The sequence below is a fragment of the Microtus oregoni genome, unplaced genomic scaffold (genome assembly GCF_018167655.1).
Source record: "Microtus oregoni isolate MIOR12 unplaced genomic scaffold, Mior012 000001F_ref0000356, whole genome shotgun sequence".
Classification (NCBI taxonomy): domain Eukaryota; kingdom Metazoa; phylum Chordata; class Mammalia; order Rodentia; family Cricetidae; genus Microtus; species Microtus oregoni.
The window spans coordinates 13,239,690-13,264,204 of NW_024543060.1; positions in this window are offsets into that span (position 1 = coordinate 13,239,690).

A 24,515-nucleotide genomic window follows, 5' to 3' on the forward strand; every position below is an offset into this window, starting at 1 on the left:
TTACCGCAGCGTAGTACTCTAGCGTGTATATATTCCATACTTTCTTCATCCATTCTTCCATTGAAGGGCATCTAGGTTGTTTCCAGGTTCTGGCTATTACAAATAATACTGCTATGAACATAGTTGAACAAATGCTTTTGTCATATGATAGAGCATCTCTTGGGTATATTCCCAGGAGTGGTATTGCTGGGTCCAGGGGTAAGTTGATCCCGAATTTCCTGAGAAACCGAAACACTGACTTCCACAGTGGTTGCACAAGATGGCATTCCCACCAGCAATGGATGAGGGTACCCGTTCCTCCACAGCCTCTCCAGCAAAGGTTATCCTTGGTGTTTTTGGCTTTAGCCATTCTGACAGGTGTAATCAGGTAGTTTTATAATATAGCAAACAAAAGATGAGTAAAGTTAGAAGGATGAGTGGCTCTAAAATGTGAAAATCACGGGTCTGATCTTCTAACCCTTGGACCATTGCTTCCTTAGGTGCCTTTGAAGATAAGAATTCAGAGCCCTTTGTTCTGAGAGCACTTTTTCCTCAGACTGTCCTGAAGAAAGCTGTAGTTCTGCAATATTTGAGGGGTATAGTGGTGTTCTTGGGAAACAGAAAGGCTTCCATTAAAGGAAGCTATACAGTTCAGGAGAATCATATTCCTGATCAACATTATAAGGCAGAGCAAAGGGATGGTCAGTGCTTTCTCCTTGTGCAAACAAACTGTATGTGAAGCCTAGTCTTGTCTTGGCTAAACTTGCTATGTTACCCATGGTCATCAGTCACACTTTAGGATTCATAACTACTATACAAAACTCATGGCTGGCAGAGTCAGAAATTGGAGGATTTCCCTCTCTTTGTGATCTCTTGCAGTAATCAAAGTTCTGTCTTTCCCTTCCCCTCTCTTTTTCCTTTTCCCTCCCTTTCTGTCTCCCTCTCCTCTTCACTCTTTCTTCCCTTTTCCCCTCCTTCCCCACCGTCTCTCCCTACATCCCTCTCTCCCTTTCTCCCTCCTCTCCTCTGCACCTGTATTTCTAAACCAAAGCAGAGGGCATTTCCACAGGCCTGGTGACTGACTGTGTGTGGCTCTGTATGATAATGAACTGGTTAACATGGCTCCTCTGCACTTACAGACCAGAATGGTTGGGATGTAGAAGCTGAAGTTCCATCTCTCTTAATCTATAAACCTTAGTGGGAAGTCAGAAGACATTTGGATTTGCTGTTCTTCTCTTCTGCTTTGAGAGACAACATACCTTACCCAAATGAGTCTTGAGGTGACTTTAGTTCAGCAATACTCTATTTTCCAGAGACAAAAAAGGGGAGATTCTTCAAAACACACATGTGCCTATCAATTTCCCCTTTGGAGACAGTTAAATGAGTCAGTCCATCTTCTTCCTGGAGGTTTTCCCCATGCTGATACATACATCTGAAGCAGTGAAAATACCTTCAAATACCTGAATCTTCTGAGGCTTATGGACCAGGGAGTTGAGTTAGTGTACGCTCCCTTATTTGAACTATTGTCTCTGGTAAATTTTAAAGTTACACACTTTAAAGGTCTCAACCAAAGGAAGGAAAACATTACATTAAGATAAAAGAAAATTATTCCAAGAAGACACTTGCATCATCAAAATTCTTTCCCAAGCTTCCTTCATTCTCAAAGAATCTCTGTGGTATACATGTTTCTTTTCATCTTGATGAATTGAGAACATATTTTTAGGAGATAGGTACATTTAGATTGAAAGGAGCCTTGAATTGTAGAACAAAGGAAAATGGAAATGAACAAAGAGGAAATGAATTTTGGAACTGAATTTCTGAAACAGAGCCCCAATCAACTAGATTTTAATTTTCTCTTTAGTATTTTTTCAACATCTATAACTATTGTTAATGTGCAGAAATGCTTGTTTGAGTATGTTCTTGGGAATGTCTTCATCTATCCACTCCTTTTCCTTTGGTGTTAAAGAAACAAAACATAAAGGAAAATATCAATAATATTAAGCATATACATAGTTAACCTTCCTATGTGTATAATTTCAATCTCAATATGTTCTTTCTTTTCGCAAGTGAATAAAATTGGCCTAAGTACTTTTTAAATCTTATAACTGCCTCCAGAGAGGCATCTCCTATTGTAAATTGAACCTGAATATTGTCAAGTTCATTAGTGTGTTTTTATATTTCTATAGATATCTACACACAACACGCTAACATGAAACATGATATGTAATTAATTTAATAAATGCCAAATTATGTATACCTCCCTGTCCCCTGTTGTTCTAAATGTAAAGTTAGACTTTTCAAATTTATGTATTAGAACTCTATCATTCTCTCCAAGGAACATCCTCCACTGCCGCTTGGATATTTCACATTTCATGCACCTGTTTTGGTTGTGGACCTTTCCTGCACCAGCTGAGCCATCCCACCAGTGTCTGCATCTCTTTTCATCTGCACAATTGTGTTGATTCCAGTTTTTATGATTATGAGTAACGCTGGTTAGAATACTCTTTCAGGTGTGTGTGTGTGTGTGTGTGTGTGTGTGTGTGTGGTGTAGAAATTTTTTTTCAGTGGATGAACACAATGGTAGGAATGGGAAAGGATGGAGCATAAATTTCTGGTTATATTAAGCAGTGGTTTTGTTTGTTTTCATTATGGTTAAATCAGGTTCACTGACACAACATGTGCTTTCTGTTTCTCCATGGTCACTAGCAAATAGCATACGTTTGTTTATCCCAATGAACTGAAGGTGGAATGGTATCATGATTTCGTTCTGATTTTCTTGATTACACATTAAGCTAATTATTTTGGGGGGGGGATACTTACTAGACCTTTCGTTTCCCTTTCTGAATTGCATATTACTGAGGTAGAAGAAAAATATGCTATCTTATAAGTGCGTGTTATAGAGTAAATTCATGACATAGCAGGCATTCCAGTCCAGGTAGAAGGGTAAATTCCCTGGAAATGGTTTGTCTTGGTAAGTTTCTGGTTTTGATTGAATAAATACATAAGAGACAGAGACTACTAAAATGGAAGTGTGCCTTTGCTCTGTGATGTCAACTCTTACAGTGCTCTTTGTTTATTGCCCATGTGCGGCACAGTAATCCTTTCTGCCTATTTCTCTTATCAGCTAAAGAGAACAAACAGTGGACTGTTTTGATGGTCCCTTAGAGAATCACCTGGAGTCTTTCTGTTTAAGATTCTCAAAGTACCACTCTGATCTAAAATAGATCTTTAACATTTATTCATTTATTTACTTACTTACTGTGTGTGTGTGTGTGTGTGTGTGTTCACATGGGTGTGCACACTGCTTCTGGAAGTCACAGAGCTGTGAGAGTTCTCTCTTTCTAACTTGTGTGTTCTAGGGATCAAACTTAGGTCTTAGGCTTGGTGACAAGCACCCTTACCCACTGAACAATTTCACTGGTCCCTAACTTAATTGTTCTTTATTGAAGTAGGAATGCTTAAGGATTTTATTTTTTCCTCTTCTCTATGTATATTACTCTATATTTTTATCCAGTGCAATTACTTTACCATTAAATGTTAAGAAAGCCCAAATTAATACTACTATTAACTTCTCTCTAAATTCTTAGGCTTATATGCCCACTTATATTGTCATATATGGGTTCATAATAGGAATTTCAATTTTAATATTTGGAAACTTAGATATTTGTACTTCACCTTGCCTTTCCCTTCCTTCCCCTTTTCCATCTTACTGAAAGTTGTTACAATCCATTTTGTTGCTGAAATAAAAATTGTACACCATTTTCTAGCCTGTTTTTGTCAGAGTATACATTCCTTCTCCCAGCCAGCCCCACGCCTTGCGGTTCAGAATGGATTCTGGATGTAACAACTTAGTTACTTTCACATAAGTTCATGTTCTGCTTTTATTTAATCTGCATGGAAACCAGAATGATCTTTTAAAGCACAAGCAAGAATCCTTTATTCTTCTGCCTAAAACCTACTCATCTCACGCCACAAGGCAAAGATCCCCTACTTCCTTAATAAAACCTTCAAGATATTAGAACCAACGCTTTCCAAAACACATACACACACACACACACACACACACACACACACGCACGCACACACAGTGAACTGAGTTCACTTAGTGTTGCTGTGTGCTTATGATTTCTAGGTTGACAATTTGGTATTGGAAAACCAGTTATGGAGTACATTCCTGGGACAGACTTGCCTCCGACTCTCTCACTTTCGGTCACCCGTATTTGTCTGGAGTTCTTTGTCTACAGGTGCAGTTCGGTGAGGTCCTCCTTCTACATCACTATGTCTGTTGGTATTATTAGTACTCCAGGCTTACTTGGTCAGCAATATTTATGAAGTATTATGGATATGCCTTCCCTGTCATTTCTAGGGGCATAACCTCATAGTAGATTTCCTCGTCCTCTGACCCTCAACATCTTTCTAGCCCATCTTCTGCAGTGTTCCTTCAGCCTCAGATGCAGGCACTGTGTTGTAGATGTGTCCATTGGCGCTGAGCAGCCATGAACCATTGATAGCTACATTTTGACCAATTGTAGCTTTCTGTAAGTGTTTCTACTTGCTGCAAAGGGAAACTTATTTCTTGCCAGATGAGAGCTACACTTATCTGTGGGTATAAGGACAGGATTTTATTTTTTTTAATTAATTTATTTATTTATTAAGGATTTCTGCCTCCTCCCCGCCACCGCCTCCCATTTCCCTCCCCCTCCCCCGATCAAATCCCCCTCCCTCATCAGCTCGAAGAGCAATCAGGGTTCCCTGACCTGTGGGAAGTCCAAGGACCGCCCACCTTCATCCAGGTTTAGTAAGGTGAGCATCCAAACTGCCTAGGCTCCCACAAAGCCAGTACGTGCAGTAGGATCAAAAACCCATTGCCATTGTTCTTGAGTTCTCAGTAGTCCTCATTGTCTGCTATGTTCAGCGAGTCTAGTTTTATCCCATGCTTTTTCAGACCTAGGCCAGCTGGCCTTGGTGAGTTCCGGATAGAACATCCCCATTGTCTCAGTGTGTGGGTGCACCCCTCACGGTCCTGAGTTCCTTCTCGTGCTCCCTCTCCTTCTGCTCCTGATTTGGACCTTGAGATTTCTGTCCGGTGCTCCAATGTGGGTCTCTGTCTCTGCCTCCTTTCATCGTCTGATGAAGGTTAATATTCAGGAGGATGCCTATATGTTTGTCTTTGGATTCACCTTCTTATTTAGCTTCTCTAGGATCGCGAATTATAGGCTCAATGTCCTTTATTTAAACTATGTTCATAGCAGCATTGTTTGTAATAGCCAGAACCTGGAAACAACCTAGATGCCCTTCAATGGAAGAATGGATGAAGAAAGTATGGAATATATACATATTAGAGTATTACTCAGCAGTAAAAAACAAGGACTTCTTGAATTTTGCGTACAAATGGATGGAAATAGAAAACACTATCCTGAGTGAGGTAAGCCAGACCCAAAAAGAGGAACATGGGATGTACTCACTCATATAAGGACAGGATTTTAAAATGCAGTTAAGAATCATGTTGTCTGGGATAAATCCGGACTAGCTGAACATAGCGGACAATGAGGAATACTGAGAATTCAAGAACAATTGCAGTGGGTTTTTGATCCTACTGCACGTTCTGGCTTTGTGGGAGCCTAGGCAGTTTGAATACTCACCTTACGAGACCTGGATAGAGGTGGGCAGTCCTTGGGCTTCCCACAGGTCAGGGAACCCTGATTGCTCTTCGAGCAGATGAGGGGGGGGGGGGACTTGATCGGGGGAGGGGGAGGGAAATGGGAAGCGGTTGTGGGGACGAGGCAGAAATCCTTAATAAATAAATAAATTTAAAAAATAAAAAAAAAAGAAACCATGAAAAAAAAAAAAGAATCATGTTGTCTTGTAAAGTTTGGGTAGTAGATTTTCTCCTAAGATCATGACTTTTCTACTCCTAGGTGGTTGGCTAGGTTTCCAGTACAAGGCACGATTTCTCTTAAGTACAATTAGACAGCTATTGATGATTGCCCCAATTAGAGTACCATTGTTGCACCTTTAGGAATCTCTTGCTGTGCTTTTCATTGTTGTGATTCATGGGAATCCTAGCTGGATAGGATTACTGATTACTTGCCTTCCTCAGCAGCCTGTATAGCACCTTCAAATACTATGAAAGATTGACCTTCAAAAGTAGCCTTTCCAGTCAGGTCCAGTTGCAGTTTTCCAAGATCCATGCCTGAAATATGTGGTATCTTTAGAAATAGGGGCCTCTGGGAGGCCACCAAAAACAACAGCAGTAGGCTATATTGTTTTGGGAGTCTGTTGGACTACCCTGACCTGCAACTCAAAAGGAGGTTTCTCTTGCCTTATGTTAGATAAGATATGGCTCTTGTGGAGAGTATTCTCAACCCAAGTGGTATTATTTAATTTAAGATGTGTGTGTGTGTGTGTGTGTGTGTGTGTGTATTAAATTTGATTTTAGGTAAATTATTTAATAAACTGATGTGGCTCCTTAAGACTTTTTAAAAAACCCTGTTGTCTCTCTTCCTTCCTTTCATTATTGATCTCCCCATCTCCTATCCAATTAAAGAACTCCTCCCAAATTTTCCCACTTCCCCATTTTATTTTGTCTCCACTTGGAGGGAAGAAACTTGATCACATTATTTATGATTATATTTCCAACATCTAAGGTCCCTAGCATATTTAGGATCATATACGATTTAGAAATTTTAAAACATGACTCTAAAGACTTTAATAGTCCTTTTGAGGGGATGGACTCTGTGCGTCCTGTCCTTGAACATGGAACCATAGAGTACAGCAGAGGGATGCCATGCCAGTTTCTTCACCCATCCTTCAGAAACTAGGAGTCTACATTTTCTGTCTTATAAAGTACTCACAGAAGGTAGCCACCATTCCTTGATAAGATAAGATAGCCCCAAGGATGAATCCTGTGTAGTTTCCTCTCCATTGGGTAATCCATAGTTCCAGTTAACAGCCAGTGAGTATCTTCCAAATGGGAATGGCAAGTTCCCAATTTATAGCTTTAGGAGCAAAGAGAAATTATCGCATTTGTTTTAAATCACTTACTTTTGTGATGCATCAATAGATAATTGGACTAAAAACTAAATGGCTGGCTTTTAGTTATGAGTTACAGAATCATAGCCACTAGTATTTTATTTGTGGCTTGATTTTGGTACTATTAACCTATATTTTTTTGTTTAAGATTATGATGCAATGGCTATATCAAATGTTGGCATCCTTAGCATGACAAAATTCAGATACTATTTTCTTAAAAAGCCCACCTGCTTATCTGTTTTAGGAGTAGAGAGCTGGAGTTACTGAAACTGGCCCAGCTAAGATTTAGGAAATCATGGAACCAAAGAGAAGTAAGCTAATATTTCTTGAGCTGCTTATCCTTTGAAGCTCTTTGTGGCTCTTGTCCTAGTGTGAGAGAAAAAAAATCAGACAGAGGTGTTGCAGTGAAAATGAAAAAGAACTAGCAGAACTGGTAAGGTTTTACAGCCAAAGAAACAAAAGTAGGAAGTCAAAGTGTCAGGACAAATGGGCAAAATCAGAGGGAAGAGAGGTGCAAAGCAGTGACCCCAACACTTGGAAAGTCTCCTTCCTTAGGAGATATTTGATGAGCCAAAGAAGCAAAGAAACCAGGGTCAAAGTGGGATACATGGTTTAATTTGTTTTAAAATGGGCAAATTAATCTACAATGATGAGATTCTTGAAGGATCCAAGAGGGGTTAATGTTTCATGGTGCTGGACATTCTAAATTTATTTTAGGATTGTGGGGAACAATGATGAGAACATTGTGGCAGTTCCACACTTACCTTCATATTGGCATAAGTGTTCACCACAGAATTTGGAGGTAATGGTATATTAATAATTCTGTGATAAAACATCATGACCAAGGCAGCTTATAAAAGATGGCATCTAAGTGGACTTATGATATCAGAGAGTCAGTGATGGTGGAGTGAAGGCATGGTTACAGGAACAGCTGAGAGCTCATGTCCAAAGCTGGAGGTAGGAGGTACACACACACACACACACACACAGAGAGAGAGAGAGAGAGAGAGAGAGAGAGAGAGAGAGAGAGAGAGAGCGAACACTGGAAATGGTGACAATCATTTGAAATCTTAAAGCCCACTCCAAGTGACAAACCTTCTCCAAGGCCAAGGCCACAGCCACACCTACCCTTTTGGAAATAGTACTTCCAGCTGGGGACAAAGTATTCAGACATGCGTGCTTAAAGGAGTTGTTCTCATTTAAACCATCACAGATGGGCACTTGGGAGAGGGCTACAGTAAAATGGAGTTGGAGGAAGCAGCCATGAGTAGAACAGAAGACAAGGAGCTCAATACAGAATTTCCAATAGTGCCTACATTTGGGAAACAAAATACATATGCAGATTCCTAGGTCCCATCCAAAAAAGATCACAATCAATGAATTCAGGATAATTTTCAGAGACTGCCAGTTTCACAAGTAGTTTTCTAGACTTTCTCTGAGAAATAGTGAGAACAAGGTTTTCCTTAGGTTGAAGGAACATGTGGTTTATAAAAAACTCAAATAAAACACTATGATAATATGAGAGCTGGAGAGAAGGCTTGGCAGTTAAGAATCTATATTGCTCTTACAAAGGACCCAAGTTTGGTTCCCAACACCCAGGCTCACAACAGCCTGTAACTCTACTCTCAGGGGATCTGACACCTAATTCTGGCTTATATGGGTACTATAATCAAGTATGCTTGCCCATACACAGACACACATGCATACAAACAATTAATTTGAAAAATGTTGAAGAGAATTATGATAATGTTTAAATAATAGAATTAACAAAGAATTCACTAATTCGGGACCACCATGAGAGAGACACTGCCCAGAGTGTCCTTAGGCTCACTGTGGCATGTCTCCTTTAGAAAGTACATCACAGTGCACATTATGAGTGTGCCTGAATTATAAGAAAAACATCCTTTCAATTGTTCTAATTAATTACAAAGTATAAAAATTATGAACTTTTTTTCTGTTACTTGGTTTATGCAATAAATTTAGACAAAAGACAGCTTGGCATTGCACTGGTGGATAGTCTTGGTACATTAGGCAGTGTAAAGTGGCGTTCAGAGTGAAATTTAAACAGAGTGATTCAAGAAGCAGTCTTTGAGGAAGCAGGAAGTCTCTTGTCATTGGCTTATCACCTTGAATTAAAGCAAAGATCATTTCATAAGCACATTCTAGAAGCAGAACCACCAAATGCTAAGGGTACCATATGCATCCCCAAGATAACCAGTGGCAGCTAAAGTCTCTAACAGATCATCCTAGGAGGATATTTTAGACAATTGACACATTCATCCAACAGTCCCTCCATCTTCCAACGGTTCCTGTTTCTCCCAGACTCCTCTTCTTTCTTTGATTAATAATGCTAACTGTGCATACAGAATAAATCTACACAAAGTCTATCAATTGACACTATCAAGTAGAATTAAGGGTTAAGAAATAAAACTGCCTTTTTTTTTAGTGTGTGTGAATTTTCTTATGTCTTATTGTTTTCAATGAAAATTGATCCAAGTATGCATGGAGTTACCCAAGAGAAGTGCTGGCCTTCTATGACCCCTCATATCTGTTCTAAACAAAGAAAGATGAGGGAGGAGAGACAGAGAATAGGAAAAGTTTAAAACACAAGCCCAGGTTACTCAAAGCTAATTGGAAACCATCTTTTCTAAGAAAAATGCTCAGATAACTGCAAGTTATAGGGCACACATGTGAAAACCTGAAATAAGCTCAGCTTGGCCACCAGCACCTAATGTACTGCTAAATACTTAATATTTTTGATGTGTGATAGCTACATAACCGTGTTTGACATCATTTACTAGTAGATAAACACGGAGGTGGAAAATGCTCTGGGTAAGAATGCAGTGCTTCGAAGGCTCTTGCCTTAGAATGACGTGCCTAGCTGCATTAGGTGCTAGCCCTTGCTGCTCACAGGAGCTCCTGGCTCAGTATCTCTGGGAGTCAGTCAGCGTCTCCTGTTTTCATTAGTCCCTCCGTGCCTCTTGTCCACACTGATCAATCACTAAATTCGTATTAAATACCGAAAGGATATGTTCTGAGAACTGGGAGGATGATGCCAAGCAGGGCCTCGTTTCCAGATGGGATCACAGTCTATTCACCTGTTTCTGCCTGTGGTTCGTTGCTTCATCACGCGTGCTGGCATTGAGGCTCTGGGAAGGTGGAGCAGGGACTTTTCTTGGAGAGCTGATGATGCAGAGGCAAGGGGGAAATCGGTGTCTTAAGAGATTGAGGACATTGAAGATGAACTTAGTGATTTCTTTTTGCTAAATTTAAAGCAGGCAGTTAAGGATGGGGGTGTAGCTTTGGAGCTCCAGCTAAGCAGGCTGCAGCAAGCAAATGGGAACACCAGTGAACATTTGTTAATCACCTGAGAGATGTAAATGTTCTTTCTAAAAACTGGGATACAGAAGACTAAAGTTAAATTTGGCCGTAATTAATAAGAACTATAGAAAATTAAGGAAAAAGTTACCAGGTTATATCTAAGTATTTTGTGCTTTTAACTCTTGCTTGAAATTATGTGTATCCCTTATTTTAATTTGTGCAATGAAATGATATGTTTGGGGGACTATTTTTGTTTTTTTATTTTAATCCATCATAATACTAAGACACAACCCTTAATCTCCAAATACAACTTAGAGAGATGATGTAGAATTGAGCATGGGGCTAACAATCCAGTAACTTTGTCCTAGGGATGTAGCTCAAAGAGAGGGCACCAGCCTAGCACATGTGAGACCCTGAATTCAAATGTCTATACCAGGAATAACTGAGCAAACAAGCATTTCTCTAAGGATTGAAGATGGAATTCTTATCTCAATCCTTTCATTATAAGCAATATGAACTTCCAGTCATTATTCTGTTGTCCCATTTTTGGTCTCCAACAAAAGTTATCTGAGCATTTCATAAATAAAATGTCCCCCAAAGGCTCATGTACTAAGATCCTTGGCCTGTAACTGAATGGCATATTCTGGAACCTTTGGGGCATAGGGTATAGGTGGAAGAAGAAGAGCCATGGCTCAGGACTCGGGGACTTTCTATTCTTTTGCTTCATTGTCTAAAATAAAACAAGAATGTTCCAAGCTCCAGCCACCAAGTATGGGCCCCCAGTTGTCATGCCTTCCTTTAGGGCTATATGCCCTAAACCATGGTCCAGAATAAATCTTTAATTTCTTAAGTCGATTCTCACAAGTATTCTGTTATGTCACCCAAATACATAGCTAATACCGGATAGCTGATTTTGGCTTTATATAGTCGAAATAGAATCTGGGAAGCTAGGACATTCTAAATTCCTTCTCTGAGCTAAAGAACAAGGCAATCTGTCTTCCAGAAGTCACAGCTCATTCAACAGATATCTATCCATGGTTTTGCCACGATAACATGATTTTCATTTGATTGCTTTGATAGTGTGATTCAGAAAAGCAAGAAGGCAAAGTCTTTTGTGTCCGGAGAGAGGGGAGGACAAAAAATGAGATAGAAAGAGTCCTAGTGTTAGTATGTGAGTGACACTTGGCAGTGATTAAAATCCCTCTTAAGAATTATGGTGTCCTCTCAATTATAGGCCAGGAATGAAAGAGGGCCATTGGATTGGTGATGACTTTTGTTAGTAAGCTGTAATCTCAGGGAAAGAAAAAGATCAGCATATGGGCATTATATCCAGTGTTCAGGAAGTCTGGACCAGGGCAGGACTAGAAGAGTAGTTTTCACAAAGTATCGGGTAGCTCATGCAAACTCAAGAGTCAAATTGGGCCAAAGTGAAAAGCTTTGCAATCTGCAAACAGCTCTGGCATGGTTCCTGCCCTTGGCCCTGGATAACACAGAGCTGAGTGGCTTTCATGGAAGACATTTTTTTCTAGCTCAGCAAAAAGAGCAGAAGACTTAAAATTGAGAGACAAATTAATGAGTTTCAGAGCACTGCTTTAGAGGGGCTCTGGGGTCTCATCTGGCCCCGTGGAATGCTCTGCTAGAAGGCAGACATTAATGGAAACATACCAGCCAACAATTCAATTACTGCCCATTACAAAGGTCAAAATAACAACATGGAAGGCTTTGCAGAAGTGAACAAAGGATCAAGACTAGAAGTCTGTAAAGGAAGATGCAGACCCAGTATTCTACCGGGGGGAAATGAAAGCTGGGCACTGTAGAGAATCTTGAAGGAGGGCCGAGAGGCACCACCTGAGGCCTTCATCTGAGCTCATACTGTGTCTCTCCTTTTCCCAATGTCAAAGAAAAGAACATCCTCAATCAATAGCAGAGCCTCTCTGAGCCAGACCTGAATGTATGTGTTAAAGAAAATTAAACTGAAAACCAAGTTTCAGAAAGCCTAGAGCAGATAAAGCCATTTCAGCCTTACAAATGACCTTAAGTTTTGACTTGCAGACATAAGATAAACTTAACTTGGACCCTTTCTTATAAATGCCTATATTAAGGAAAAAGCTCAACCAAACTTGCACCGAGCAAAGGCAGCTGGCAAGCTTATAATTACATGCCTAGGGATTTTCCAACAGAGTAGAACAAGTAAGGCAAGCTTAACCCGGAACACACTGGGAGTTCTTTTCTCTACAGCATCCACATTCTCTCTATAACGCTTGCTTGTGCATCTTTGGTTTTGTTATGTTTTGTTGGGTTTTTTTGAGACAGGGTTTCTTTGTTTAACAGTCCTAGCTGTCTTAGAACTCACTCTGTAGACCAGACTGGCCTTGAACTCATGGAGATCCCCTGCCTCTGCCTCCGAGTGATGCGATTAAAGGTGTGCGCCACCACTGCCCGGCTCTTACGTTTCTTCAAAGGAGTGCCTGAACCCTTTTCAGTTCTGAGCAAGCACCCTTTCACGAGCTGTTGTTCACTCAAATAAACTCTATAATTCGAGTGTACCTCAGCTTACCTAATACTGGAATACACATTTTTCTAAGATCCTGATGTCCTCTCGAGAAGAAACCATTACACAGACCTTCTAAGGGAAGACTGCAGAGCAGTGCTGGTTCTTTGGCACAGGGTCCTTCTCTCTACTTGGCATGTTCTCCATTTGGAATTGAAATGTGTGCTGTCTTCTCACTTCTCAGGAGATCAAGCTCGCTACATAGTAAGCATTAAGTGCTTATCACCTGTCTGCAATCCTTCCTTGAGAGGGGCATGTGGAAAGCAAACCCCCCCCCCCCCCAATGTGCAGCTGTGCCCTGAGGTCTTCCCAGCTAAGTCTACACGGCATTGCTCTGCTTGGCCAGGTATCCTCTGTTGTCTTCTGCAAGGCTCTTTGGGTCACTAAGAACACCGTTTTCCACTTAGACTTTGGCAACCAGCAGACCTGAGTCACTACTATTGCTATGGCCAGCTACCTGTGCCTTTTTCCTCTTTAATTCCTGAAAGTGACATGAAGGATTCTGATCTCAGAGACTGTTATTCATTGGAGTGGCTGGTTTTATTCTCATCTGTTCTGCCCTCCTTTCAATTCACCCCCATCTCAGTTTCGGCTGGCACCTCAACGTAACACAGCAAATGTGATTCTTCTTCCTTGTATTTTGTATCAAAATCCTAAAGAGAAAAAGTCACATGAGGATGTACCAGATTACACTAAACACCACTTTCTCAGTAGGTCTAAGGTGGAGGAGGTGACAGCCCATCCTTCCAGGACCATAGCAACCTATCTACCCTCTGAGGTGGAGGTGAAACCTAGCATTACAACCATCCTTTCAAACAGACCCATCTATAAGCCTTCCTCTCTGCCAAGTGTTGATGTAATTGATCTGGTGGAGAATGGGAGGAGATGGCATATGTGGACGTAGTGATCTAGATTTGGAAATTCTAGGCCACCACACTTCTATCTTGGTTAAAACTAACGTTAACATTCTGTTACATACGCACTAATAATAACGCGACATTGTCTGATATGCCTCGCCACGTCTATAAAAAGGACGTTGGTAATGAAGATGTACATGGGATTGAAAGTGGTGAGAACCCACCCCTGGGAGACATTCCTTTCCAAGGTTATTATTAGGGGGAAAAAAACCCTACTTTTCTGTAGCAATCTGTTTAATTTTATCTTTACACTGTAAATTATGTAGCTGATCATATTCTCTTTTCTATTTAAAATTCAGAGTCTAATTTGTACCTTGCTGATAGCAAGCATCCAGGATTCTGTACCCAATACCTCTTCCTTTCATTCCTGTCTTACTTTAAATTTTCTATTTGAGTTCTGAAAAGCAGTATGATGTAATGAGAGCTAATTCTTTGCAGCAGAGGCACACGGTAGGTTTCCAGTCTGCCTTTATCCTTGCTTTGTGAACATCTAAATTTCTTCTCCAAGCTGTACTTTCTTTATCTGGAAAATTAGGATGAAGATAGTGTTCACTTGATCTTTTTTATTATTATAAAGTCTCTCTCCCTCTGTCTCTCCCACAAACACACATGCCCACACACACACAGAGTGTATGTGTGCACTCCAGTCAATAACACACCATGAGTGTTAGAGCTTGAGAAACTGAAATTTTGTTCTCTGTATTTTTATCTCTGTATCCTTTATACACTTAGAAGTTGCCTCAAATGCTTCCCGATAGTAATGTGGGGCACACCGGTGACACATCTGCATTTGCGTACTGCACAGTCATGCAGATGGCTTTAACAGGTCATTTTTCCTATCAACAGAACAGATCATACATCCTTTCGAGAGGCAGATGCTTGCTTGGGTTGTGAAGGTTTCTTAGGATCACACAGCTTGTGAGCAGCTGCGAGTCCATATCTTCCGATCCCAAGCTGGTGAACATGTCCCCAGACCATGCAGTGTCAGGGTGACTCATGCCGCCCAGATCCTTTGTTCTGAGACCTTTGCAGACATGACTCAGGCAGTTTTAAAAACAATTTCTGTTTCTGGGTGCATGAGCGACTCTGAACTGCCACCTGTTTGCCTTCTGTAAGGACATAGGACCTCAGAATACATTTTATCATCTACACCATATAGTACACCTATCCCCTCCGTTTTCAGGCAGGAAGCCTCAATTAGCCAGGGCACATTTTGTCTGATAACAAGCCTGCCTCCTGGTTTCTTCTTCACTTTCATGCTATGATTCTTGACCCTGCTTGGCATCCTAGCCCATGTTTCTCATCGTGTATCTTCCTCTTGTTTTATTCTGCAAATCCCAATGGAAGCTCCATGACTATTTCATGAATACTTTCCCACTATTATCTGCTGTTTCTCTCTGTCTTAGTTATTTTTCTGTTGCTGTGAAGAGACACCATGTGCAAGGTAACTTACAGAAGAAAGAGTTTAATGGGGCTTATAGTCACAGAGGGTTAGAGTCTATAACCATCACAGCAGGGAGCATCATGGCATCCAGGCAGGACAGACAGCCATAGCTGAGAGTTCACATCCTTATGTACAAGGTGGACAGCTCCACCAACTGGGGATTGAGCACTCGGATCTATGAGCCAATGGAGGTCATTCTCATTCAGGTCAACTACAGACTTCTTCTACAGCCGTTCTCCTCAAACTCCCAGAATTCTTGAGGTTTACATGTCCTTTGTCCTGATACTATATATGTGTGGCACACTAAGATACACACTTCAAACAAGATTTTAAGTCCTTTGTCTTAGCTCACTTTTCTGTCATCTTTTATGCCACCCCGCCAACCCCAACAAATTTTCCTCACAGTTGGGACTGGAAAGATGGCCCACTTGCTACTCTTCCAGAGAACCTGAATTGGATTCTTAGCCCAAATTGGGCATTTCACAATTGTCTATAACTCTAGCTCTAGAGAGAATCTGATTTACACTTCTGGCTTTGGCAAATACCTGTGTACAGATGAATGGTTTACATGTAGACAGAGACCTATTCTCTCCCCCCCCATGTGTCTCTGTCTCTCTGTCTCTCTCTCTCTGTCTCTCTCTCACACAGATTTTTCTTAACAATGAGTCATAGGTACATGAAGTTAGTCAATACTTAGTAGATATTTGAAACTTATCTGAATTTTTCTCTAGGAAGCCAAAACCTGGCATTCTTTCATACAAATAGGGAGTCAGACAATATTGCTGGTGATACACCTTTGAATTTTTGGCTTTGAATATGAAATATATTTTTAAAATATTGTTCTAAATGAATCAGTTAGGAGTCTTCCTTATATTCTATTGTTGACACCTGCTTAATGATGTAGTTAGTTTCATAACTGACTATTCAGAATGGTTTTGGAATAAAAGAGTGATGGGATGCTTTGGTGTAAGTCCATTGAGAAAAAGACAGTTTTGACACTCTCCTTATGGAATGGTCTTTGGTTTAGAGAAATAATGTATGCATTTTCCCATGTGATAGATAAATTTAGGTATTTTTAACAGATCACTGAATATGTAGATCCTCTGGGATCTACAGATGTAGGGATTGCTCTGTAAGCAACCACTCTTAAATAGCTATTGAAGCCTGTGACTGAAGCCTGTGACCGAAGAAGACCTTATGTTCTCAGAGAATGGAAGGCCACTTGGACATTAGACAGGCAGGTGATTGCTAAAGCTCATATTAGCAAGAGTGCTTATAAAGACTGTCTCAATCCAAGTTCTCAAGAGCTGGGCTACAACTTAGAGCAGCTGTCTGACCAGCCTATCAGCTGTGGTTCTTTTTCTCAGCTGCACACACGTGTGCTTGTGTTCTCATACACTGCAATCTTCATGCATGCACTGGAGTCATGCAAATATGTTCAATATTCAATAACATATTTGTTTCTCAGTATTAGAATTTAAAGTGTACTGTTGCTTGGGGTTCTTCATTCATAATTGAAACCCTACAGGATCTGAGTTCATTCAAAGTATTCTTTTATTATTATTATTGTTTGTCAGTCTGTTGTTGTTCCTCCCTCTACCTCCTTTCTCTTTCCCATTCCTCTTTCTTCTCATTATATCCCATTCACCACCAACACCCACTCCAACACCATCATTATCATCACCATCACCAAATGTGGTTTGGAGCAACCTGTAGCAACCTATTCCCCCACACCCAGTTCTTTAGCCTACATCCAAGTACATTCAGTTGGGCTCATGGGAACACAAAACAGCTAAGAGTTTCTGGATTGCCACAGTTTCATATAGCTTCGGGTCTCAGAGAGATAGTCACATGATAAAATATAATTATTGGTTAGACTTTTGTGCTCATGAATAATGTGAATAGGCAAACTATATGTTCTGGTAAGCAATGGGAACATCCAAGAGCACTGTTTTGAATCTTTTTATTTTCTTACTTCTCATTCCAGTTGTGTGACTAGTTTATAAACTAATCACAGCTCAGAAGGTTGTTTTAAGGTAGCTGCTTCTCCAATATAACTCCCATTGTGCTTAACTGTATATGTCAATTTGACTTTAATTATGCAGTGTTCTAAATGTTTCTGTGACATTTAGATATGCCACACATCAGTATATAATTGATAACATATAGTACTAAAGTTTGTATACACATATATCATTTTTCTGGGGAACATTGATGTCTTAGTTACTGTTCTATTTCTAAGAAGAGACACATGACCAAGGTAACTTATAACAGAAAACATTCAATTGGCATCTTGCTTACAGTTTCAGAGGGTTATTCCATGACCATTATGGTGGCAGAGAGACATGGCGCTGGATCAGTAGCCAAGAGCTCACATCTGATCCACCAACAGGAGATATAAAGTGAATGAGACTCGGCCTGGTGTGGGCCTTTGAAACCTCAAAGTCATCTGTGACAACACATCTCCTCCAACAAGGCTACACTTCCTAATACTTCCTAAGCAGTTCTACCAACTAGGAAGAAAACATTCAAATCTTGGAGCCTATGGGTGTCATTCTCAAGCAAACCACCATTCCTGGCCAGCACTTCCTAGTTCTCTGTTGACTCCTCCTCTTTCTCCATTTGCCTGCTAAGTAAACAACTTGAGGGTATCTTGTCTGGAGTCCAAAGCTTTCCTGGTTATTTTCAGGTGTTTGAGGAGTTTGTTTAATCTGTAGACCCAGTTACAAAATGTGTTTGCTTAATTCACTAGAATTAGTCCTATTCTGGGTTTAGAGGGCATATTATAATTGTTTCATATACATCTGTGTTTAGTTTTCTCTTTATATTTCAGTATTCCTTCATTCTCCAAGTGACATTCTTCCTCTTGCCCAGTTACTAGGAGAAGCGCATGACTGAGTCTACCAAGTGCCCACTCCTTAGGGTCTAGAAGGACATCTTGACTGGTTGAAACATCCATAGTTTCTGTTGCAGTGTTGACATCAAGATGGTACACTCCTGCATGGCTCCAATGTGAGCTGTGACTGAGGACCAGAATGTGTGCTCCCTGCAAGCTGCTTTAACCACGTCTGTGGCCTACAACATTCTCCCTTGTGCTTCCTACCAGGGTCCATTTAGGTGACTGTGTAAGATGAGTAGCTAATAAGTAAACACAAAACCATGCCCATTTCCCTTTTCAGTAACCTCAAGACTCTGTAAGTCATTTCCCTAGTGTCCTCTCATGTTGATTATCCTTCTTGATACTCTAGGCATCGATTGCTTTGCTAACCATCTTCCCATTCCACACTAACTCTCTCTCTCTCTCTCTCTCTCTCTCTCTCTCTCTCTCTCTCTCTCTGTGTTTCGCCATCTTGGTTTGCTATGAGTTGTAGGCAGACTTACCTGTCCTGTCAGCCAGCTCCCAAATAACCACACAGAGACAATATTATTAACTATAAATGCTCGGCTGATAGCTTAGGCTTGTTATTAATTAGTTCTTAAATCTTAAATTAACCTATTTTCTTACCTATGTTTTACCACATAGCAGTACCTTTTCTCAGCATGGCAAGGTCATCTCGCTTCTCTTTGCATCTCCTCCAAACTCTGCCCTTCTTCATCCCATGCTCTCTTTTTGTCCCTGTCCCCAAGTGCCACCGAGCCTCTTCCTCCCTAGCTATTGGCCATTACCTCTTTATTAAATCAATGAGAGCAACACATCTTCACAGTGTACCAAAGTACTACTCCATAACAACCAGCTGACTTCCATCGCTACTGGTTAACTGGCCAGTCTTGTTACCGCTTTTACCTAGCCTGGGGTCTTAGCTATAACAGGTGTTCTGATTGAAATGTCCTTTTAGTATACAACCATGCCTTAGATGTATGCCAGAGCATGTTTAATAATAATTTTGATGAATCCAAAGTAGTGCACAGTCAAGCTACTCAACTGCTCCTGACTAAAATGAGAAAGATGCCTTTAACACGGATGTTGAGATGCGTCGTGGTCAACATGACAAAGACAGATACATGGATGTATGGGGGTCTGGCCAGCACACAAGCAGGAGGAGTAATATCAAGCTATGCTTTTCAGCTTTCACTGGAAAATCTGGTCTAAAAGTGGAAAGGAAGATTAGGGAGCAGAGAGTACATTATCTGGTTTAGCTGCCTACATTGATCTTACTCACCAGGTAATTGCTAAGCACCTGTGCTTGGCTTTACCGGCCATCACCTCGGAGAGCAGTTTCTGGCTGATTGCTCTGAGGTCTGTTTTTATGGCTCTTTGATGTAGACACGGCCAGCCACCACCCTGCAATTAAAGCTTCATGTCACGGCCAGTAAACAAATAAGGCCGGCACAATGGGATGAAAGAAGGGGCTGCACAGCAAATGAGTAGTGGAAGAAGAAAAGGTACCTCGCTCTCTCTTCTCCATTTCGTCTTCCCTGAGAATCCATTGCTGTAGCAACACATTAAGTCTCCTTGGTTCTGTCTTCAGTCCAAGTGGCAGGGCCAGTCTCAGCTACTGAAACTCACGGGCGGCATTAGCGATAACACTACATTTAACAAGACAACATGACAAACAAATTCACCTACTAAATATACCTAGTGCAGCATCTGTCGCCAGAAATTGCTCAGTGCCATTTAGACTCTGTTTTCATTTCTGTGGGTCTCATGGTAGGAAATGAAATACTCAACATTCAGCTTCTGTTAGAAAGGACCGGAAGACCATCTGCCCGGTAGGTTTCAGAAGGAATCTGAGTAAGGGCAATGGATTATTTTTATTTTTTTTTCTGACTCCCTCAGCCAATCTTTCTTTCTCAAATCTGTTGTCTTTTGCAATTAATTGGTTTATGTGCTCTTAAAAAATTAACAGGGATTTGGAATTTTCATATATTAATTAATTTTCCAGAATATCTCCTAATGTTTTTTCTAGTTGCATTCCATTGTAGTTAGAAATGACATTTGAAATTATTTCAGTCTTTTTAAAAGTGTTAAAAGCCTTGTTTTAGCCTAACGTCTGCTCTGTCCTGGATAATATCCCATGCAGACTCAAAACTATTATACATGCATTTGAATATTCTACTGCTCTCTAATGGAGCCTTCTGTATGATAGCCCAGAAACAGAACCAGCCAAAGTGACCATTAACTGTCATGAGCAAAAGCATGGCTTGAACGGAAGATAATTATTTTAAGTAAAATAAACCAGGCACAGAAAGAAACCCCACACGATCTCATGTGAATTATTCTTGTAAACCACAGTTCAACCAAGCATGAAGTAGAATAGTAGAGGCTGAGTAGGGGTTACAAAATTGTTATATGTATACGTATATATACACGTATATATACGTATATATAACATATATATGTATATATACGTATACACACACACACACACACACACACACATATATATATATATATATATATATATATATATATATATATATATATATGAAGTCAAAGAACGTACAGCCTCCAGAGGAAACCGGTTCTGCCAGCACTTTTGACATTCACAGATGATAAAATAAAAACAATCATTTTGTTTTAATTCATTCAGTCTGTGGTTGTTACAGTGTCTTTGGGAAACAAATTCAACCTGGAAAAGTCTGGAAACAATCGATTGACCAGGTACACCTGAGATGATGGAGTTGGTTCCAGTTCATCTCACCCTTTCCTCGCCCAGGTCTCTCTCTCTCTCTCTCTCTCTCTCTCTCTCTCTCTCTCTCTCTGTGTGTGTGTGTGTGTGTGTGTGTGTGTGTGTGTGTGTGTGAGATCTGTTAAGTCTGGCGGCAACAGGTGCGTGGAGAAACTGGTTCCAAATTCTGTGTGGATTCTCTGACACGCCATTGAAACCTGCTTTCAGACTGAGCCTTTATGGCCCCTAAGAAGTGAAGACTCCACCGCCACGTCTGTTCCCTGGCTTTCCCTCCTCTGTGACTTCTGTCTCCTCACGCCCTGTGACTCAACTTGATGACATTTTTTTGTACATTACGAAGCATCTAGGTGCTGTTATGCTTTATTCAAGCCTGCACATATTATTTTTTTTCTAATGGAACCAAGTTCAGAGAAAACAGTGCACGAAGTCCTCTGACCCAATCAGATGAAGATGTTTGGTAGAACTTCATGAGTTCAAACACAATCTGTTTTGTTTCTCAGAAGATTTAAGGCAACTTGAATACTGTTATTATTAAAAACAGCACTCTTCAGTACTTTAAGTTTGTGAGTAGACATGTGTCTAAATGAGTCTCCCAGTTCTGTGGAATTGACATTGAAAGTCTTCATTAGACAGAGATAATCTGAAGTTATGATGAGTTTGTATGCTTTTCTAAAGTTTTACAGAAAACAGCAGGCGGGATCTTCAACAGAGCCCCTCTAAATGTTTCTCTGAATTGTGTATCAGAATTTTTTTTTAACTTTTTTTTTTATTGAGAAAAGAGAAAAAAAAAAACAAATTTCCTCCTCCTCCCAGCCTCCCATTTCCCTCCCCCTCCTCCCACCCTTCTACCCCTCCCCCCCACTCCTCTCCCCCTCCCTCTCCAGCCCAAAGAGCAGTCAGATTTCCCTGCCCTGTGGTAAGTCCTAGGTCCTCCCCCCTCCGTGCATTTCTAGGAAGGTGAACATCCAAACTGGCTAGGCTCCCACAAAGCCAGCACATTACGTAGGTTCAAAACACCGTGCCATTGTCCTTGGGTTCTCATCAGCCCTCATTGTTCGCCATGCTCAGAGAGTCCAGTTTTATCCCATGCTTTTTCAGTCACAGTCCAGCTGGCCTTGGTGAACTCCCAATAGATCAGCTCCACTGTCTCAGTGGGTGGGTGCTCCCCTCGTGGTCCCGACTTCTTTGCTCATGTTCTCCCTCCTTCTGCTCCTCATCGGGACCTTGGGAGCTCAGTCCAGTGCTCCAGTGTGGGTCTCTGTCTCTGTCTCCATCCATCACCAGATGAAGGTTCTATGATGATATGCAAGATATTCGTCAGTATTGCTCTAGGATAGGGTCATTTCAGGTTCCCCATCCTCAGCTGCCCAAGGAACTAACTGGGGACCTCGGCTTGGGTATCTGGGAGCCACTCTAGGTTCAAGTCTCTTGCCAACCCTAAGGTGGCTCCCTTAACTAAGAACCGTGATATCTACACATTAGAGTACTATGCTGCGTTAAAAAACAATGACTTCTCAAATTTTGCATGCAAATGGATGGAAATAGAAAACACTATCCTGAGTGAGGTATCCCAGAGCCAAAAAGATGAACATGGGATGTACTCACTCATAATTGGTTTCTATCCATAAACAAGGGTCACGGAGTCTACACTTGGTGATCCCAAAGAAGCTAAGTAAGAAGGTGAACCAAAGGAAAAGCATATAGTTGTCCTCTTGGCTATGGGAAGTAGACAAAATTGCCGGGGAGAAAATTGAGATCTTGGGGGTGGGGTGGGATGGGGGTAAGGGGAGATGGGGAGAGAGGGGGGAGAGGGGGAGAATGGGGGGGAGCTTGGGAAAGGGGGAGGATTGGGATGAAGGAAGGTTGGATGGGGGAGCACGGAAGCACGGTGTATCAGAATTTTTATGTCAGTCATCCTGTATAGGTGGGTACTGAGGCTGGAATTTAAGAACTGAGACTGATGTCTCTCCTCTGCAACACAGGGCACTCTCAAACCATAAGCCAGCAACCCACGCCGAGAGTCTCATGAGTTCCTAATGACCAAAGGATTGCTCACAATCCAGGAAGGTAACAAACGCATTGGACATTTTGTAACTGTAATAACAATGAAAATATTTGAGTAAAGATAAAAAAGCAAAAATTCTTCATCAAATTCTCAAAACACCATGAACCTAAAAATAAAAAGTGCTAAAATGAAGACAAGAATGTCAAAATACAAAAAAAAAAAGTAGCTATTACTTGAGGCTCTCCCTATGTAATTCAGAATTCATATATGGGATATTTTAAAGAATATGCAAATGACAGAAACGTCTTCAATCCTAAAACTGTATACCTGCCTTTGGGGAACTTTGACATATACTTCCTGCTTGTTCATTGTAGTAATAGGACCTATGGGAAAGAGCCACAGCACTCAGCAAGGGACTGAGAGCAGACTGTGTGTGACCAATCCGAGTCCTGATTCATTCCTGTACTGTGGTAAACGGTTCAGGGATGCACATGTGACCCAACATAGACTAGGGAAAACCTTTCCCTTTAGATAACCCCACAGGAAAAGGAAATTCCCTTTAAGATACTGTTATCCAACCAGAAAGCAGGCAGCTCACGTCCAGCTAGCAGACTGGAGGATCTGCTGGGTAGAATAAGGGCAAGAAGGGATGGCTTAGCAGGAAGCTGCATGAAGGAGGAACAGGTGGACAGGAAGCTCCATGAAGAATGGGGCAACATCCTCATGCTACGAGACCATATCCCTGCTTCTGTTGTAATTCTCTGAGCCTCTGTGTTAGTTACTTATCCCATTGCTGTGGTAAAATACCCGACGAAAGCAAAGCAGAAGGGTTTGTTTTGACTCACAGTCTGAGGGTGCAGTCCACCATGGTGCGGAAATCCTGGCAGCTGAAGTGTGAGACAGCCCGTCATATCACCTGCAGTCAAGAAGCAGAGAGATGAATGGTGTTACTCAGTTCACTTCTGCTGGTTTCTTCCATTCAAGACCCCAGCCCGTGGGAATCCCTGCCTAGATTTAAGGTGTGCCTTCCCTGCTAGTTAAACTTCTGGAGAACTGCCCCCATATCCAACCTGAGGGGATTGTTTCCATGGTGATTCTAAATCCTATCAAACTGCTAATGTAAAGTAGCCTCTGAGCAAATCCCAAATAGTCACAGCTACTTACACTGACAAACTGGATTTTCCCTTAAGGTGGTTTTTTTCTGGGGAGAAGGGAAACCTGCCCCTCTGGAACACTGAGACTAGCAGGCTTCCCTCCCAGGTGCAGATAACATCGGACTCCAGGCAGGAAGACTGGGCCACTTCTGTAGGGCTTTGCATAGCGGGTGGTGGTGGGGGGGCTATCCCTTCCTCTCCTGTGAGCCAGAGAAGCTCTGACATCTCAGGAGTATTAGACTGTACTAAATGAAGGAGATGGTAGCCAGATGCAAGGTCAGGAATCAGAGAGATGAAGACAAGTTCGCAAGAGATAAAAGGAACAACAATCACTTACATTTAACAAATGGCATTTCCTAGACCCTGGAGAGATCGATCAGTACGTTATTCCACAGAAACCACTATGATCAAAACTCTTTTCAAAACATCAGACGTTCTAAGTGCAATATTCCATGTTGGTACAGGAAAGACTGTCCAGAGAC